At 41.7% G+C, this 8,309-nt stretch overlaps 1 long non-coding RNA gene across 3 annotated transcripts; it reads right to left on the bottom strand.

Annotated features, from left to right (window-relative positions):
- Positions 1-4,151: 4,151 nt before the first annotated feature.
- On the bottom strand, positions 4,152-7,819 carry LOC26536339. 3 transcript variants are annotated; one of them, XR_001454418.2, is made up of 5 exons: positions 7,714-7,819; positions 7,555-7,630; positions 7,234-7,495; positions 5,306-7,152; positions 4,152-5,231 (listed from the first exon to the last, which is right to left on the bottom strand). It is a non-coding gene; the product is annotated as an uncharacterized LOC26536339 (long non-coding RNA). The 3 variants fall into 3 exon arrangements; XR_005560196.1 differs by having other exon boundaries at positions 7,555-7,624; positions 7,714-7,761; XR_001454419.3 differs by having other exon boundaries at positions 7,555-7,770.
- Positions 7,820-8,309: the final 490 nt, after the last annotated feature.

Here is an 8,309-nt window from a genome sequence, read left to right as displayed (position 1 = left end):
TTGGGAACATAAGTTTTGAAAAAGAAAGTAAGTTTCCCAAAGAAAAAAATAAATAGAATGCTTTATTTGTTTTTTTTTCTGTAGTTTTGACCCGTCCGTATAGAAGCATATTGCATTATGGGGGCCAGGTGTTCGTGAGTTCCAATCGTCCCTCTCTGGGATGATTGTGTTGAATGGTGCTTCTATGTACTCCGTTGGAGTGCAGTAGTCTGTCCTGGAGGGGACTATTTGAATGTTTTTTAGGATACATGAGTCACCCGCTTCTTGTGGGTTCCACTGTTTGGTATCTCTAAGCCTGATTGCCGCTACTGTAGCCTGTTCCATGCCAGCTAGTTCTGGGTTTGGGAGGTTGACTATGGGTGGGTTAAGCACTGCTGATGCAGAGTGCCGCAGCTCTTTGCATTTTTGCTAGCATTTTTATGCTGGATTTCTTTTTCAGAGCCGGCCACCATACCACGACCCCGTACAGTAGTATTGGTCTGACGATGGCCGTATATATCCAGTTTACTATATAGGGTGGCATGCCCCATTTGAGCTCTATTGCTTTCTTGCACGTGAAGAGTGCTATTGAAGCTTTTTTGTATCTGTCTGTGAGGTTAAAGTTCCAGTTTAGTTTCCTGTCAAGTATTACGCCCAGGTAGTTGGGACTAAGATATAACCTTCCTGCAGGTGAGCAGTTGGTTTATGAGTCCCACCAAGTGGCGGGCCACCCCAAGGTCTGACAGGACTCCGGTAATCGCCGTTGGGATAACTTTGTTAAAAGCTCCTTCTATGCCCAGGAAAGCTACCAGTGCATATTCCTTTTGGGACATTGATTTTTCTATCTTGGAGACGAGAGAGTGTAGTGCTGTCTCTGTCGATTTCCCTTTCTTGTAGGCATGTTGCGTGTCTGTGATAAGACAAGGGTTGAGAGTTGATCTCAGATGTAGGCCGATAATTCTTTCAAGGGTCTTTAGTAGGAAGGATGACAGACTGATTGGTTTAAAGACCTTGGGGGTCGTGTGTGATGGTTTCCCAGCTTTGGAAATGAAGACAATTCGGGACTCTAGCTACGATTGCGATAGGTGTCCAAGAAGTAAGGACCTCTTAAAAATGTCAAGAAGCCAGTTTATGGCTATATTTCCCGCATGTTGGATTTGTGCGGGTATGATTTTGTCTGTATCTGCAGATTTGTATGGAGGGCCTTTGGGTCTATGCACAGTTCGATACTTGCCAGTGTGGCGTTTGTTTGTTGGGAGGTGAGAGCGTTTTGGCTGTTTCCTGGGAAGTGAGTGTCTAAAAGTATCTCCAGAGATTCCTCACTCGTGCTGGTCCAGGAGCCATCTGCCCTTTTAAGGTAGCCTAAGGTTGTGGCCGATTTGGTTGAAGTTCATAACGTCAGTCAGCAGTCCGCACAAGCTTGATCGTAAAAAGATCGGGCAATGTTTCGGCCACGTTCCCTCCTCATTATGCGTCCGCATGCCTGATGGATCGTTGCGGGCCGTGCAATACGATCCCTTTTGTCAAGGTTGCGGGTATGATTTTGTCTGTATCTGCAGATTTGTATGGAGGTCCTTTGGGTCTATGCACAGTTCGATACTTGCCAGTGTGTCGTTTGTTTGTTGGGAGGTGAGAGCGTTTTGGCGGTTTCCTGGGAAGTGAGTGTCTAGAAGTATCTCCAGAGATTCCTAACTCGTGCTGGTCCAGGAGCCATCTGCTCTTTTAAGGTAGCCTAAGGTTGTGGCCGATTTGGTTGATTGTGAGGGTCATTTCTATATACCTATGGTCCGAGAAAAAGTGCTTGTCTAGCACCCTCCAGTGAGTTACTGAAGGTTACTAAAAGTGATTTAGAGACGAGAGTTAGGTCTATTACGTCTTTTCGGTTCTTAATGATAAAGGCGGGGTCATTACCTTTATTACATATAAAGAGATTTGAACTAAAGAAAAAGTCAAAGAGAGACTCACCGCGGTCGTTTGTGTCTGTACTTTCCCATTGTGTATGGTGGGCGTTAGCATCACAGCCTATTAGTAGGCCTATGTTTTGCTTTTCGCTGTCTTCTACCAGTCCCCTTACCAGCTCATCCGGCGGTTCTTCCCTTTCGTAGGCCATGTACGATGACAGCACTCGGAACGGAGATGGCTGACTCTCCACGGTGGCTGCCGCGTTGTCTGCATCGCTGTAATTATGGAGCAGAAAAATTCTAAGGTGCTTTTTGGCTAAAATGCAGGCCCTTATTTTACCTTCGCTGGGAGCTGTTAGAAGCTTATATTCCTTAGTCCCTAATCCTGAAAACTTTCCTCCCACTATCCAAGGTTCCTGGATCGGGACTATTTCGACTTCATCTTTAGCCAGATGGAGTTGAAGAGCAGCGGAAGCTGCCTTACTGTGGTGGAGGTTAATCTGCAGAAGCCTCACGGACATTTGCTGTGGGCCTGTCCCCCTGTCCGAAGGTGCGGGTTGCAGCGCTGCAGCATGGTGAGGATGTGGTCCGGCGCCTTGATGGATGCTGGTATCCAGATCCTTGCCCGGGGTCGGACCATCTCAGCGCAACAAGTCCGGCGCCCTCATACACCTCCCCCAACTCTTTTACTGCGGCTTTGTATAGCTCCGCAGAGCGTTCATTGTCACAGGCGATTACCTTGACGCTGCCTTGGTACCATTCCGCGTCTTTGCAGACAGGAGGGGGGCCAGGTTCCTTGGCCAGAATCTCAAAGCATTTTATGGCTAGGCTGCCCCCACCCACTTCCACTTATTACATGGAATTCTGCCACTCGGCTCGTTTTTGTCGACCACGCCCAGGAGAATGCGGTTGTTCGCGATCTCCGCAAAGGATCGCTGCACGCGTTGTCGCTTTGCCGAGGGGTCTTAGGTGGAGGTCGCTTTTTGACCTCTGTGGGCTTGGGTGGTTTGGGGGCTTCCTTGCCGAAGTTTGGCAAAACGGATTTAGCCCATTTCATCCACTCAGCCGAAGGAGCCGTTTTTGATCTCTCTTGGCTGCGTAAGATTGGACCTGCAGATCGTTTCTCTGCGTAGGTATGTTTGCCCTTACCGGTTACCACTGGGTGCTTGCCGTCCGTGGCTGCGCCTGAAGGCGGCATCATGGCACTAGGGCCTGGAGATGTTCCCATGGCGACGGCTTTGGGCGGCTTGCACTCAGTCGCCTCAGACGTGTTGGCCAGGCAGGTGGGCTTACTCGCCAACTTTGCTGCCTGGAAGTTTGTACGGCCAGACTCAGACGTCACTGCCGTTTGGGTAGGTTTTTTGGGAGATCCTGACTCCTTTTTATTTATATTTGTTGACTCCATGTGATTCCCACGAGTTGCGGAGAAAAGAAGGGGATCCGCGACGCCCGGGTAAGGCTTCTTAGAACAGGGGGTACCCTGAGCTCTCCGTTTGAGACTGAGCTATTTTGTGACCCGGGTCCTTAGTCAGGCTGACTCTTGGCGCTGGTCGAATGACACCTTAGTCCGGCCCGGGACGCCTGACTACCATTTGCCAGCATCCTCTGGCAGGGACATAACCTTGCTAGGGGACCTGTTTCTAGCCGCCCTCGCGTGGAGAGTACTTCCGGGTGTATGGACAATTACCGCGCGTTCTTCTAGCAAGCTTGAAACTACACGTTATTCCCCTTGTCCATCACCCGACTGACGGCCTTTGTTGTAGTTACAATAATAGCATAATTTTATTGAGTAATAGATTGTTGGCTAGTGCCATGTAATACAAAAAAAAAATTTAAGGCTAGCATAAAAAAATTATGATAAGTTAGCTATATTTGTGTTTAGCGAGGAGTATCAAATTCATCACCAAGCAAAGGTGCGCACGTCAAAAAAATTGTTGGCCATTCACGACTACAAACGTCGCTCTGAGGGCTCTAGTTTTTGCATAACAAAAACAAGGCGGATACTCGCCGCTAAAAAGTAGTTTTTATTTAAGACTATATCGAACACAAAATATTTAACTTCTATTGATGAAATAAATTGCCTGGAAGAGGCTAACAATAAAATATTTTTCTTTAAACCTGACAAAAATATACTTGTATTTACTAATGGTGTAAAAATACAATGAGCCTGAAAAAATGTGTTTATATTAGTGGGCCCTATGCGCTGTGCCGCATGCAGTCTTAAAATTCAATGAAAAATTCCTAGAATTTGTTATATGAAAGTCATTTATATTATTTGAAAATTGTTATTTTCAATCCAAAACATTTGGATAAACTATATTTTTCGTTTGTCCATTTGAAGCGAATACAAATAAAGAGTTTGAAATGCCAACTCTTGAACAGGCTACGTATAGCTGCCCAAGAGAAAAAACACGGCTCTTCCACATTCAACCCGCATACTTGAAGCGTTTGTCCTTGTGCCTTATTGATGGACATGGCAAATGATAGACGCACTGGGAATTGCAGTCGCTTAAATTTAAACGGCATGTCCGTTGGTATCAACGGAATACACGGTATGAGCACCATTTCTCCTTTCGCTTTTCCAGTCAATATCGTGGCTTCAATTAAATTAATCAATTTTTTTACAACCAATCTTGTGCCATTGCATAATTTTGGTGCATTTAAATTCCGTAGTAAAATAATTGATTAGCCGATTTTTAAGTTCGAAAAATGCGGTGGCATACCAGGCGTGTCTACTGGATAATTCACTGCATCATCTTCTTTCATTGCGCTATCAAAAGATTTATATGATGTCAGTGCGCCAGTGGCAATTTTTTTGAATGTGTAAATTGATTTTATTGACATGTACATTTTTTGGTGACAATATTGCTCGTTCTGTCAACCAATCGTGACTTTGAATTATATTTGGAAAAACGCTTTCTATTAATTCGCATTTAGATTGTAGAATTGTACAAAAATTGTTTGGCAAAATGATCAAGCCATTTGTATTTGGAACTTTGCCAACTCCGATTTATAATAATTGTTTCGAAAACAGATTGATCATTGTGCAATTGAACACGCATGTTTATGTTCAATGTCAATTTTTGGACATATTGCCACAGGAAAGAATACTTCAAGCACGCATTGACCTGATCCGCTAACGTTGCATATGGAATGACTGGCAATGTTTGTCGGAAGTCTCCTGACAAAAATTTGTTGATTGCGACGTAGATCTTGCATTGTTCTGTTCAATGCTTCCAGAGATTTTTTATGGGTCATTGTACATTCATCCAATATAATAATTGCTGCTTGCTGCAAAACTTTTGCCATTCCAGAATTTCTTGATATGTTGCATGTGGGATTGTCAATAACCTGTATGTTCGAAAATAATATAGAAGATAGTACTAATATATTTTAGAAAGATCAATCAATTAATACAAACAAACCTGCACATTTAACGGCAATTTTAATGCTGAGTGTGCTGTTCGTCCACCATCCAATAAAGTAGCAGCAATTCCTGACGAAGCAAGTGCCAATGCAATTTTTTGTTGTGACCGAATGGCTGCCAAAATCAACGATACCACAAATGTTTTACCCGTACCTTCAGGCGCATCCAAAAAATACAATCCACCATCATTTTGCACTGCTTGCATAATGGTATCGTAAAAATGTTTTTGTTGGTCGTTCAATTTGGTTAAATTCCAATTCACAAATGTTTGCAATTCATTGATATTGTACTGTTGTTCACGTTGCAATTCTCGATCAAACAAATCATGCATTGGACTATTCGGTGAAGGCATACCTAATTGACCATATGCTTTATTTGCCATCGCAAGGCACATATCTTCAATCTACATTTCTGGTGTGATGACGCATTCGATATAAAAAGTCTTCGGCCATTAAACCTTTATATTTATTCCACAAATCAACGTTTACCAACAACAGTCGCATATAAAAGCACTCTGCGTTGTTTGGATGAACTGTGTACAACCTTCTCATAGTATCTTCATATAAAACGCCTGGATGACCATCAACTGGGGCTTCTCTTCGTCGTTGCCATTTTTTTGCAGTCCAAATGAAATAGTGTGGTACGTCCGAAAACAGCAATGTTCCTGCAAATTCATCACTTTCACACAATTGGAAAAATGCAGTTAATGTTGTTGCTGGTGGCTGTGCCGCTCTCTGCTCCACATTTGAATTAGTAAAATAAACACGTTGTCCATTTTCCAAATGAACAGCCAAATGAACCACAGCAGGATATCGCTCATGCATTGGAAATGAATAAATTCTCCAAAGAGCTTCATTAGTGCTTATGTAACGTCCCATTTGATATTGTGAAATTTCATCATATCTATTGTCACCAGTTATTCAAAAAACAGTAATGTCGCTTCCCTTGTTGACATATTTGCATATATATTTGATTGACTTCACTGAATTACCATATTCAACGTTAATGTGAGCTTCACATATTTTTGATAATAGCGGTAAATATGGCACTACCCAACTTCCAGCCAAAATCGTCTGGTGACCGACGTCGATACGATGGGTATCCGTCATTACCTGTTATGTTCAATGCTCTTGGATACCGCTTTGAGCATTTTCCATCGATCATGCATGGCAAATCTAAATTTAGTTCACCGCATGGTCCGTGAATCACGTTTTTCGTAACAACTTAAAATAATTGTGGATCGCTGTTTTGATTTGGAATTTCGGCTGATATATCAATATGTGAGCGTGCGGTAACCCTCGTTTCTGCCATTCAATCGAATACATCCAGCAACATACGTTTCCAAATATTTTAAATTTGACAATCAAATCTATCAATGCCTTTAATTTCTGTCGAAATACACGCGCAGTTATATAGTGCCGATCAATTGGTATTTGACCAACAAATAAATTATCATTTATGTCCGCCCACTGTGGATTGCATGTAAATGTTATAAATAAGTCTGGTCGACCATATTTGCGAACGTATGACATTGCATCTTGCGTGTATTCATGCATGTGACGCGGACTGCCGACATATGTGGATGGTAATATTGTAAAACGTCCGATATCACTTGCATTACCATCATTCACTATTGCATCTCGCAAATGTATATATTCTTCCGATCGTAATTTTGTTTGATTGAATCGAAGGTAATTCAGACGTTCTGTTTCTATTTTTGCGTACATGTCAACAGCGTATTGATTGAAAAGTTTGCAACATCTCAAAATGAAATTGTCTTCTTGTGGGCGAATCATGAATCTGTACGAATAATAGTTCGCACTAACTTTTTTTTAATGTCACGACCTGTAATGAATGCATTATCAAAAAATTAAAATATTTTCTTTTGTTAAAATGAACGCATATTGAATTTATATTATACTCTACCGGTTTGTGGATCTATCATTGGTATAAGGATATTATAGGCGTCATCACCTTTCCAGTACAATAATGGATATTGTAATCCATCATAGCTGCCTATCAAGAGAACGATTAGGTGAGTTTCGATTTCGTGCATATCGATCTCTTCTATCTGCATTAATCTGTGCACGCTCTTCCTCACTTTGCAATGTTCTATTCGACCTTAAAGTAAACGCATTACGTGTACGGCGACTAATATTAGTACGCCTTGGTCGTGGCATTTTATTTGCTGTATGATGAAATTTAAGGCATGACTAACACTATAAATATATAATGCAAAATACTTACATGGAATAAGTAAATAAAATATCCAATTTGATTTCCAAAAGCACAAAATTGAATGAAATAGAATAGTACTCTAGAACTATATAAAAGAAGAATTAGGGGCGAGACAAAGTTCACCTGGCCCGCGAAGAAATAAAACACCGCACTAACAACAACACATACCGTAGAATTCAATAAAGCATGTGTTTAGCAAATTTGTCTCATGATTTAAATAAAACGAAATGAGCAGAGAAGAATGACATCCTATGTTTTAGAAATGGCGCTGCATGTAAAAAACGGGTTTCCCGCTTTTCTTTTAGCTTTTTCCAGAATTTTCTTTGCTCTTGTCCTAACGGAGCCCGAGACCTTCCCAACGAATGCAAAACCGTTTAAATCGGCTCATGCGTTCTGGAGTTATAATCATTCGTGAAACTTGTTCTTAAATTTTATATATATAGATATGAATATAGAAAAAACTCGGGAACAGGGTTCCGTTAAACTTACCCCACATTAATCCGGAGCGATGAGATCTCGACGCGTTGGATCCTGGATCCTGTAGCAACATTTATATAGTGATGGAGTGATGATACATACATATACCTTCGTGCACCAATTAATTGTAACCAAACAATAATAAGATATACACAAACACAAAATAAAAAAAATACACAAAGTGGAGTATGCATATATATAAATATTGTATACTCCATTCTTTTCACTAGCTTTAGATTTTTAGGCTATAGACTCCTTGCCGCCCATCCTGAGAGTTTTGTGGAACT

Source organism: Drosophila yakuba, chromosome 2L (assembly GCF_016746365.2).
Source record: "Drosophila yakuba strain Tai18E2 chromosome 2L, Prin_Dyak_Tai18E2_2.1, whole genome shotgun sequence".
NCBI lineage: Eukaryota > Metazoa > Arthropoda > Insecta > Diptera > Drosophilidae > Drosophila > Drosophila yakuba.
This window is presented reverse-complemented; position numbering and strand designations above follow the sequence as displayed.